Source organism: Oncorhynchus keta, chromosome 24 (assembly GCF_023373465.1).
Source record: "Oncorhynchus keta strain PuntledgeMale-10-30-2019 chromosome 24, Oket_V2, whole genome shotgun sequence".
Classification (NCBI taxonomy): domain Eukaryota; kingdom Metazoa; phylum Chordata; class Actinopteri; order Salmoniformes; family Salmonidae; genus Oncorhynchus; species Oncorhynchus keta.
Genome location: NC_068444.1, coordinates 48,977,898 through 48,990,399, shown reverse-complemented (window position 1 = coordinate 48,990,399; position 12,502 = coordinate 48,977,898). Strand labels below are relative to the sequence as shown.

Here is a 12,502-nt window from a genome sequence, read left to right as displayed (position 1 = left end):
TAGCTAAATCTAAGTAAAAGGGCTCTGAGACATTTTTAAATATTAGTATGCAGCAAAAATCAGCATAGGGATTACCAATTAATTATTACAAAATTAATATGCTCAGGCCTGTCATTTCATCATTGCATAATATAACAGAAATTCACATTAATTTGGTCACTGCATAATATAAGAGAAATAAACATTCAAATGTGGAGACTGTTGCCATGCCATCTGTTTCTCATTTGCACCGGTGCACCATTTCAAATTGTGTTGCATATAAAATTATGTTAAAACCTAATCACAGACAAATAAACAATTTAAATAAAAGCATTCAAGCATTTCTACACATTTGAAATAATACAGGATTGCCCAGAATGATGTAGCCAGCACATGTGGCCAACAGTTTATCAGATAATGCTGTTGGAATTTAAGCTCAGTCTCATTCACAAGCCAATGAGTTCGGAAGCCTGGCTAAGAACTTATTGGTATGAGAATGATGTCATCTTCTGCACAAAGCTAAGACGTAATAGGGTGTAATAGTATGGGATACTGTGTCTGCAGATATGTAATAACTCCAGATTTAAAGCATAAACCAAAGCATAATAAATGCACTTGGGATAAACCTTGTTAAATCATTTACATTTGCAATGCAACAACAGCAGACAGATGCCTTCCCAAATGGATTAAAAAAACTCCTATAAGTAACCTAGATGCACATTCCACAGAGTTCTCATGGGAAAGAATTTTTGGTGAGTAAAATGTTGTGAAAGGCTATGAAAGTAAGGACGAAGCGTCATAGATCTGCCTTTCCCCAGCATGAGGCCAGGACTGCTGGAACGAGCATGATCTCTCCTCTCTAACAACTTCCCTGCCCATCAGTGTACTTACATCCTCCCTTGAAGCCAATAGGTGGCGGAAGAGAGCAGGAGAAAATATAGAGAGCAGTGCCATGTACTGACAGAGAGAGTGAGAAGTCTACCTGGACATGATGGTCCCCCAGTGCAGTGTTTCTCCGACACCCCAGAAGGTGCCGATTTTTCCTCTATCCCACACATCAGTTTCCAGTGATAAGAAGATGGCACCGGAAGAAATGGCAGCCATTTTATGGGCGCTTAACCAATTGTGCTATCATGTGTTTTTTTCAAGTATTTTATAAATTCATTTGTACATAATGTTTCTGCCACTGTATCTTACAGCAAAAAGGAGCTTCTGGATATCAGGACAGCGATCCCTCACCTCGGATTAGACAAAGAATTTATCCTCAACAAGCAGAACACGTACTTCAGACACCCGACAAGGCCAAAATCCCCATCATTGGCAAGAGAAAAAGACACAGGTATAGAGGACAAAGGGCGGGGTGCCTCGTAAGGATCCGCTGACGGCGAGTGGGACATCTGCCCTCACCATCAATATTACTTGCCAACGTACAATCATTGGACAATAAATTAGACGAGGTAAGATCACGAAAATCCTACCAACGGGACATCAAAAACTGTAATATCTGGGGGGGGGCGTTCTGTGTACATTTGAAAACAACAGCTGGTGCATGAAATCTATAGAAGTCTCTAGATTTTGCTCGCCTGAAGTAGAATATCTCATGATAAGCTGTAGACCACACTATTTGCCAAGAGAGTTTTCATCTATGATTTTTGTGGCTGTTTATTTACCAACACAGACGGATGCTGGCACTAACACCTCAGTAACACCGAGTCAGCTGTATAAGGTAATAAGCAAACAGGAAACCGCTCACCCAGAGGCGGTGCTCCTAGTGGCCGGGGACTTTAATGCAGGGAAACTTACATTTCTTTAACCTCATTTCTATCAGCATCTTAAATGCGCAACCAGAGAAAAAAAATCTGGATCACCTTTACTCCACACACAGAGACGCATACAAAGCTCTCCCTCGCCCTCCATTTGGCAAATCTGACCATAATTCTATCCTCCTGATTCCTGCTTACAAGCAAAAATGAAAGCAGGAAGAACCAGTGATTGGTCTATAAAAAAGTGGTCAGACGAAGCAGATGCTAATCTACAGGACTGTTTTGCTAGCACAGAGGCAAGCAACACTGAGGCATGCACGAGAGCATCAGCTGTTCCGGACGACTGTGTGAGCATGCCCTCCATAGCCGATGTGAGTACGACCTTTACACAGTTCAACATTCACAAGACAGCTGGTCCAGACGGATTACCAGGACATGTGCTCCGGGCATGTGCAGACCAATTGGCAGGTGTCTTCACCGACATTTTCAACATATTCCTGATTGAGTCTGTAATACCAACATGCTTCAAGCTGACCACCATAGTCCCTGTGCCCAAGAGCACTAAGGTAACCTGCCTAACCTGACTACAGACCCGTAGCACTCACGTCCTTAGTGGCTGGTAACGGCCCACATTAACACCATTATCCCAGAAACCCTAGACCCACACCAATTTGCATACCGCTCAAACAGATCCACAGATGATGCAATCTCTATTGCACTCAACACTGCCCTTTACCACCTGGACAAAAGGAACACATACTGTACGTGAGAATGCTATTCATTAACTACAGCTCAGCGTTCAACACCATAGTTCCCTCAAAGCTCATCACTAAGCTAAGGATCCTGGGACTAAACACCTCCCTCTGGCCTGATCACCGACAACGACGAGACAGCCTATATGGGAGGAGGTCAGAGACCTGGCCGGGTGGTGCCAGAATAACAACCTATCCCTCAACGTAATCAAGACAAAGGAGATGATTGTGGACTACAGGAAAAGGAGGACCGAGCACGCCCCCATTCTCATCGACGGGGCTGTAGTGGAGCAGGTTGAGCGCTTCAAGTACCTTGGTGTCACCAACAAACTAGAATGGTCCAAAAACACCAAGACAGTCGCGAAGAGGGCACGACAAAACCTATTCCCCTTCAGGAGACTGAAAGGAACAAAAGAACCTATCCCCCCGCCAACCCCTCTTTTACGCTGCTGCTACTCTCTGTTGATCATCTATACAAAGTCACTTTAACTATACATTACATTACATTTAAGTCATTTAGCAGACGCTCTTATCCAGAGCGACTTACAAATTGGTGCATTCACCTTATGACATCCAGTGGAACAGCCACTTTACAATAGTGCATCTAAATCTTTTAAGGGGGGGGGGTGAGAAGGATTACTTTATCCTATCCTAGGTATTCCTTAAAGAGGTGGGGGTTCAGGTGTCTCCGGAAGGTGGTGATTGACTCCGCTGTCCTGGCGTCGTGAGGGAGTTTGTTCCACCATTGGGGGGCCAGAGCAGCGAACAGTTTTGACTGGGCTGAGCGGGAACTGTACTTCCTCAGTGGTAGGGAGGCGAGCAGGCCAGAGGTGGATGAACGCAGTGCCCTTGTTTGGGTGTAGGGCCTGATCAGAGCCTGGAGGTACTGAGGTGCCGTTCCCCTCACAGCTCCGTAGGCAAGCACCATGGTCTTGTAGCGGATGCGAGCTTCAACTGGAAGCCAGTGGAGAGAGCGGAGGAGCGGGGTGACGTGAGAGAACTTGGGAAGGTTGAACACCAGACGGGCTGCGGCGTTCTGGATGAGTTGTAGGGGTTTAATGGCACAGGCAGGGAGCCCAGCCAACAGCGAGTTGCAGTAATCCAGACGGGAGATGACAAGTGCCTGGATTAGGACCTGCGCCGCTTCCTGTGTGAGGCAGGGTCGTACTCTGCGGATGTTGTAGAGCATGAACCTACAGGAACGGGCCACCGCCTTGATGTTAGTTGAGAACGACAGGGTGTTGTCCAGGATCACGCCAAGGTTCTTAGTGCTCTGGGAGGAGGACACAATGGAGTTGTCAACCGTGATGGCGAGATCATGGAACGGGCAGTCCTTCCCCGGGAGGAAGAGCAGCTCCGTCTTGCCGAGGTTCAGCTTGAGGTGGTGATCCGTCATCCACACTGATATGTCTGCCAGACATGCAGAGATGCGATTCGCCACCTGGTCATCAGAAGGGGGAAAGGAGAAGATTAATTGTGTGTCGTCTGCATAGCAATGATAGGAGAGACCATGTGAGGTTATGACAGAGCCAAGTGACTTGGTGTATAGCGAGAATAGGAGAGGGCCTAGAACAGAGCCCTGGGGGACACCAGTGGTGAGAGCGCGTGGTGAGGAGACAGATTCTCGCCACGCCACCTGGTAGGAGCGACCTGTCAGGTAGGACGCAATCCAAGCGTGGGCCGCGCCGGAGATGCCCAACTCGGAGAGGGTGGAGAGGAGGATCTGATGGTTCACAGTATCGAAGGCAGCCGATAGGTCTAGAAGGATGAGAGCAGAGGAGAGAGAGTTAGCTTTAGCGGTGCGGAGCACCTCCGTGATACAGAGAAGAGCAGTCTCAGTTGAATGACTAGTCTTGAAACCTGACTGATTTGGATCAAGAAGGTCATTCTGAGAGAGATAGCGGGAGAGCTGGCCAAGGACGGCACGTTCAAGAGTTTTGGAGAGAAAAGAAAGAAGGGATACTGGTCTGTAGTTGTTGACATCGGAGGGATTGAGTGTAGGTTTTTTCAGAAGGGGTGCAACTCTCGCTCTCTTGAAGACGGAAGGGACGTAGCCAGCGGTCAGGGATGAGTTGATGAGCGAGGTGAGGTAAGGGAGAAGGTCTCCGGAAGTGGTCTGGAGAAGAGAGGAGGGGATAGGGTCAAGCGGGCAGGTTGTTGGGCGGCCGGCCGTCACAAGACGCGAGATTTCATCTGGAGAGAGAGGGGAGAAAGAGGTCAGAGCACAGGGTAGGGCAGTGTGAGCAGAACCAGCGGTGTCGTTTACTATACATTCATGTACATATTACCTCAATTAGCCCAACTAAACAGTGACTCTGTACCGGTACTACCTGTATATGTTTTACATTTGACCTTTATTTAACCAGGTAGGCCAGTTGACAACAAGTTCTAATTTACAAATGCGACCTGGCCAAGATAAAGCAAAGCAGTGCGAAAAAAACAACAACAGAGAGTTACAAATGGGACAAACAAACAAACGTACAGTCAATAACACAATAGAAAAATCTGTATACATTGTGTGAAAAGGAAGTACGGAGGTAAAGGCAATAAATAGGCCATAGTGGTGAAGTAATTACAGTTTAGCAATTAACACTGGAGTGATAGATGTGCAGATGAGGATGTGCAAATAGAAATACTGTTGTGCAAAAGAGCAGAAAAACAACTACAAATATGGGGATGAGGTAGGTAGTTGGATGGGCTAATTACAGTTGAGCTGTGTACAGCTGCAGTGATCGGTAAGCTGCCCTGACAGCTGATGATTAAAGTTAGTGAAGGAGGTATATGTCTCCAACTTCAGTGATTTTTGCAATTCATTCCAGTCACTGGCAGCAGATAACTGGAAGGAAAGGCAGCCAAAGAGGTGTTTGCTTTAGGGATGACCAGTGAAATTTTTCTGCTGGAGCACATGCTACGGGTGGGTGTTGCTATTGTGACCAGTGAGCTGAGATAAGGCGGAGCTTTACCGAGCAAAGACTTATAGATGACCTGGAGCCAGTGGGTTTGGCCACGAATATGTAGCGAGGTCCAGCCAATGAGAGCATACAGGTCACAGTGGTGGGTAGTATATGGGGCTTTGGTGACAAAACAGATGACACTGGGATAGACTGCATCCAATTTGCTGAGTAGTGTGTTGGAGGCTATTTTGTAAATGGCATCGACGAAGTCAGGGATCGGTAGGATAGTCAGTTTTACGAGGGTATGTTTGGTAGCATGAGTGAAGGAGGCTTTGTTGTGAAATAGAAAGCCGATTCTAGATTTAATTTTGGATTGGAGATGCTTAATGTGAGTCTGGAAGGAGAGTTCACAGTCTCGCCAGACACCTAGGCATTTATAGTTGTCCACATATTCCAAGTCAGAACCGTTCAGAGTAGTAAATGCTAGTCGGGCGGGTGGGTGTGGGCAGCAATCGGTAGAAGAGCATGCATTTAGTTTTACTAGCATTTTAAGAGCAGTTGGAGGCCACGGAAGGAGAGTTGTATGGCATTGAAGCTTGTTTGGAGGTTTGTTAACACAGTGTCCAAAGAAGGGCCAGATGTATACAGAATGGTGTCGTCTGCGTAGAGGTGGATCAAAGAATCACCAGCAGCAAGACTGACATCATTGATATATACAGAGAAAAGAGTCGGTCCGAGAATTGAACCCTGTGGCACCCCCATAGAGACAGATGTCCAGATAACAGGTCCTCTGATTTGACACACTGAACTCTATCTGAGAAGTAGTTAGTGAACCAGGCAAGGCAGTCATTAGAGAAAATAAGGCTCTTTATGCTGCCGATAAGAATACTGTGATTGACAAGTGTCGAAAGCCTAGGCCAGGTTGATGAAGACGTCTGCATAGTACTGTCTTTTATCGATGGCGGTTATGATGTCGTTTAGGACCTTGAGCGTGGCTGAGGTGCACCCGTGACCAGCTCTGAAACCAGATTGCATAGCGGAGAAGGTATGGTGGGATTTGAAAGGGTCGGTGATATGTTTGTTAACTTGGCTTTCAAAGACTTTAGGAAGGCAGGATAGAATGGATATAGGTCTATAACAGTTTGGGTCTAGAGTGTCTCCCCCTTTGAAGAGGGGGATGACCGCGACCGCTTTCCAGTCTTTAGGAATCTCAGACGATACGAAAGAGATGTCGAACAGACTATTAACAGGGGTTGCAACAATGGTGGTGGATAATTTTAGGAAGAGAGGGTCCAGATTGTCTAGCCCGGCTGATTTGTAGGGATCCAGATTTTGTAGCTCTTTCAGAACATCAGGTGTCTGGATTTGGGTGAAGGAGAAGCGGGGGGAGCTTAGGCCAGTTGCTGAGGGGGGTGCAGAGCTGTTGGCCAGGGTTGGGGTAGACAGGTGGAAAGCATGGCCAGCCATAGAAAAATGCTTATTGAAATTCTCGATTATCGTGGATGTATCGGTGGTGACAGTGTTTCCTAGCCTCGGTGCAGTGGGCAGCTGGGAGGAGGTGCTCTTATTCTCCATGGACTTTAAAGTGTCCCAAAACCTTTTGGAATTAGTGCTGCAGGATGCAAATTTCTGTTTGAAAAAGCTAGCCTTTGCTTTCCTAACTGACTCTGTATATTGGTTCCTGACTTCCTTGAAAAGTTGCATATCGCGGGGACTATTTGATGATAGTGCACACCACAGGATGTTTTTGTGCTGGTCAAGAGCAGTCAAGTTTGGAGTGAACCAAGGGCTATATATCTGTTCTTAGTTCTACATTTTTTGAAAGGGGCATGCTTATTTAAGTTGGTGAGGAAAACCCTTTTAAAGAACGACCAGGCATCCTCTACTGACGGGATGAGTTCAATATCCTTCCAGGATACCCGGGCCAGGTCGATTACAAAGGCCTGCTCGCAGAAGTGTTTTAGGGAGCGTTTGACAGTGATGAGGGGTGGTCGTTTGTTCGTGCCCATGTGTACGGATTCAGGGTTGTACCTGGTAGGTTCCTTGATAATTTGTGTGAGATTGAGGGCATCAAGTTTAGATTGTAGGACGGCCGGGGTGTTAAGCATATCCCAGTTTAGGTCACCTAACAGTACAAACTCTGATGATAGATGGGGGGCAATCAATTCACATATGGTGTCCAGGGCACAGCTGGGAGCTGAGGGGGGTCTATAACAAGCGACAACAGAGAGAGACTTATTTCTGGAGAGATGGATTGTTAAAAGTAGAAGCTTGAACTGTTTGGATAGTATGACAGAACTCTGCAGGGTATCTGTGCAGTAGATTGCACATCCGCCCCCTTTAGCAGTTTAATCTTGATGGAAAATATTGTAGTTGGGGATGGACATTTCAGATTTTTTGGTGGTCTTACTAAGACAGGATTCACACCCGGCTAGGACATCTGGGTTGACGGAGTGTGCTAAAGCAGTGAGTAAAGCAAACTTAGGGAGGAGGCTTCTAATGTTAACATGCATGAAACGAAGGCTTTTACGGTTACAGAAGTCAACAAATGAGAGTGTCTGGGGACACACAGGGCCTGGGTTAACCTCTATATCACTAGAGGAACAGAGGAGGCGTAGGATAAATGTACGGCTAAAGGCTATAAGAACTGGTCGTCTAGTGCGTTGGCCTCACTAGCTGTTATTTTCACTGTCATTTGACTGTTGATATTATTTTTTTATTTTGTTATCTATTGTTTACCTAATACCTATTTTTTACTTAAAAATTGCACTGTTGGTTATGGCCAAGGGCTATATCTGCTCTTAGTTCTCATAGGGCTTTTAAGTAAGAATTTCACTGTAAGGTCTAAACCTGTTGTATTCGGCGCACATGACAAATAAAGTTTGATTTGACTTGAACTTGGTGGTTATAATACTGTCAATCTTTCAGTGAAACGTATTTCAATAAGTACAAATGTTTTACCAATGCCTTAACTTAAACTCCACTGAAATAATGTAGATGTATTTTTACTTTATAGTTTGCAGTATAAAAGAGTCAATTGTTCAGTGCAACACATTTTCACTCATGACATCAGGGAATCCAGTAGTAGCAGCATTCTGTGCAGTAGTTATCTGCTTTCTAGTTTCCTGTCATGTCTATAATTTTAAAAAATACCTGTATCAAGGTGTGTGTGAGAGAGAGAGAGAGAGAGAGAGAGAGAGAGAGAGAGAGAGAGAGAGAGAGAGAGAGAGAGAGAGAGAGAGAGAGAGAGAGAGAGAAAGAGAGAGAAAGTTGTGAACGATCTGAGAGACAAGGCAAGAAGGGCATTCTATGCCATCAAAAGAAACGTAAATTTCAACATACCAATTAGGATTTGGCTAAAAATACTTGAATCAGTCATAGAGCCCATTGCCCTTTATGGTTGTGAGGTCTGGGGTCCGCTCACAAACCAAGACTTCACAAAATGGGACAAACACCAAATTGAGACTCTGCACGCAGAATTCTGCAAAAATATCCTCAGTGTACAACGTAAAACACCAAATAATGCATGCAGAGCAGAATTAGGCCGATACCCACTAATTATCAAAATCCAGAAAAGAGCCGTTAAATTCTACAACCACCTAAAAGGAAGTGATTCACAAACCTGGAGAAGAGTCCCCTAAGCAGGCTGGTCCTGGGGCTCTGTTCACAAACACAAACACACCCTACAGAGCCCCAGGACAACAGCACAATTAGACCCAACCAAATCATGAGAAAATAAAAAGATAATTACTTAACACATTGGAAAGAATTAACAAAAAAACAGAGCAAACTAGAATGCTATTTGGCCCTACACAGAGAGTACACAGCGGCAGAATACCTGACCACTGTGACTAACCCAAAATTAAGGAAAGCTTTGACTATGTACAGACTCAGTGAGCATAGCCTTGCTATTGAGAAAGGCCGCCGTAGGCAGACATGGCTCTCAAGAGAAGACAGGCTATGTGCTCACTGCCCACAAAATGAGGTGGAAACTGAGCTGCACTTCCTAACCTCCTGCCCAATGTATGACCATATTAGAGAGACATATTTCCCCCAGATTACACAGATCCACAAAGAATTCGAAAACAAATCCAATTTTGAAAAACTCCCATATCTACTGGGTGAAATTCCACAGTGTGCCATCACAGCAGCAAGATTTGTGACCTGTTGCCACGAGAAAAGGGCAACCAGTGAAGAACAAACACCATTGTAAATACAACCCATATTTGTACATTGTATATATATATATATATATATATATATATATATATATATATATATATGACATTTGTAATGTCTTTACTGTTTTGAAACTTCTGTATGTGTAATGTTTACTGTTCATTTTTGTTGTTTTTCACTTTATATATTCACTTTGTATGTTGTCTACCTCACTTGCTTTGGCAATGTTAACACATGTTTCCCATGCCAATAAAGCCCTTGAATTGAATTGAAAGAGAGAGAGAGAGAGAAAGAGAGAGAGAGAGAGAGAGAGAGAGAGAGAGAGAGAGAAAGAGAGAGAGAGAGAGAGAGAGAGAGAGAGAGAGAGAGAGAGAGAGAGAGAGAGAGAGAGAGAGAGAGAGAGAGAGAGAGACAGGCAGTACCACCATCAGTGCATATTGAAAAACATTCTCTTGTCAGAGGAGGCTGGTTTGATATTGATGAGGATGTTTTTTCTTGAATACCAAATAGGCCATTTATTGTTGTTGTGGGGGAGGTGTTCATTTAGGAAGTATGTTGCTCTTTTGACTCAGACATGGAGAAGACCTCCTACATACCAGCCCCTTGTGTCAGGCTTGGTTATCAGCGCAAACTTGTGGTGCTGAATTTTGGGAGCCGTCATGTACATGTGCTGACAATACATGGCCTTCAGATTGCAGGCCTGCATAGGACAAAGGCAAGCCAACTCGTAAGGTACTGCTCCGTGTCAGCGGTCACGGGCAGGATAGCTGTATGGAGAAGAATGTGCTTTCTATATCCATAAGTTTCCAGATATCCATATCCTTCTCGACTGTAATGTGATTTGTGGGTTAAAATAAAGTATTTAAAATGTGTGTTTATGTTTGTGTTTGTGTCAGGAGCCTGGGAATGAATACAGTATCTTACCTTTCTGTTGAGTTTTCCAATGAAACCCCTTATGTATACTGCACCTCACATAAATCATAGCCTGCTCTTCCCTGCACTGCTACATCTATGAGGGGGTTCCACTCGCACCAGGAACTTTCCATAGTGTGTTCATTATCAACTCCTGACTTTTCCTAAGCACGAAATCCATAGATATACTGTATTTTGCTTCTCAGATTTTCATCCTGGTATAGGCTATGCTGTGTTAATGTATAGAAATTATGAGTAACACCTATAAGCAAAATCATGGCATCTGTACTCCCCTTATCAGTGGTCTGGACAACACCTGTGACTCCCAGAATATCCTCAGTCTCTTAGTGCCAGACAAGTCTTTGTTAACAGCATTGCCATCCAATGACATCATACTGTAGTCTAGCCGTGCTCACGTATCCCTCCCCACAACAACTGAATAACTTGTCATACCTGCATGCAAACTAATGAGTCTGGGCTGCAGTGACTGAGCATGCTCGAACCGGCAGGGAGGGTGTGAGATGGTGTGAGCATGCTCTAGTGATGTCTGGAACGATAGAATATCCTACTGTTATGTTGCAGTAGACTCTCCACCGGCATATTTCGTTCCCATAAAAAACCCATAGGAAACAACGTATGGAGCTGTCCGTTTCAGCACTACATAGGCTACCGTCGCCTTTGTGTATCTACATCACGTAATGTCTATTTCAATTTGACGACCTCCATACTTGATGGAACTCGAAGCTTCGGACTGCAGTGCCAATAACAGCGTGTTGCCTGCGGTACGCCGGTGTAATAGACAACGCATCTCTTATTCCGTGGGCTATGCTATATAGTAACATGCGGTCAGACCAACTCACCGAAACCTTGCTGTCCTTCTGCAGCGTTTAACCTACATAATGTTCCGGTAAGTGACACGTTTTAAACATTCGCATGTGATTAATCAACAGGATGTCACGTTCCTCTGCATGTCGTTTGTTATAGGTTCAATGATATCAAATGGCAAAAGTAGCCTTCTTCTCCGACATATCAATGACTAATATCAGGACATTGTACCATGTTTTTGTGGTGTACCTTTAGGATGTGCAACCTCTAAAAGTGTCGTCGATGTTGCTGTAATGTATCTATTATTTTGTACCGCATTGCATATATTGGTAGTACACATTGGCAAATTAAGTTTTGCTCGTAAGTGGAAAAGTTGTGTCTGATCGAGTCATATGGATTGTGGGCTGGGTCATATGGATTGTGAGCTACGTGAGGAGATGGTAAATTAAGATTTTTATCAGGATGTGGGCAATTCCATGGAAACGGAATAGCACTGAGACTCTGATTTTTCACGTTAAAAATGTTTGCCAAACAAAAACCATTGATTTCAAGGTCTAACAAACCATATCGTGCATTCGGAAAGCATTCAGGCCCCTTGAAATTCTTCACATTTTGTTACTTTGCAGCCTTATTATAAAAATGTTGTTTTTTTAAATGCGAATTCATTTACACACAATACCCCATAATGACAAAGCAAAAAACAGGTTTTTAGAAGATTTTGAAAATGTATTAAAAATAAAAAACGGAAATATAACAGTTACATAAGTATTCAGACCCTTTATTCAGTACTTTGTTGAAGCACCTTTGGCAGCGATTACAGCCTTGAGTCTTCTTGGTATGACACTACAAGCTTGGCACACCTGTATTTGGGAAGTTTCTCCCATTCTTCTCTGGAGATCTTCTCAAGCTCTGTCAGGTTGGATGGGGAGCGTCAATGCACAGCTATTTTCAGGTCTCTCCAGAGATGTTCGATTGGGTTCAAGTCCGGGCTCTGGCTGGGCCACTCAAGGACATTCAGACACTTGTACAAAAGCCACTCCTGCATTGTCTTGGCTGTGTGCTTAAGGTCGTTATCCTGTTGGAAGGGGAACCTTCACCCCCAGTCTGATTCCAGAGCGCTCTGGAGCAGGTTTTCATCAAGGATCTCTCTGTACTTTTCTCTGTTAAGCTTTCCCTTGATCCTGACTAGTCTTCCAGT

The 12,502-nt window shown here is 44.5% G+C and overlaps 1 protein-coding gene across 2 annotated transcripts in view; it reads left to right on the top strand.

Moving 5' to 3' along the window:
• Positions 1-10,984: 10,984 nt before the first annotated feature.
• The window catches only part of LOC118357675 (uncharacterized), a 113,382-nt gene continuing 111,864 nt past the window's right edge, over positions 10,985-12,502 (top strand). For both annotated transcript variants that reach the window (XM_035735037.2, XM_035735036.2), the window contains exon 1: positions 10,985-11,386. The gene's annotated coding sequence lies outside the window, so the exon portion shown is untranslated. The remainder of the gene's footprint in view (positions 11,387-12,502) is intronic.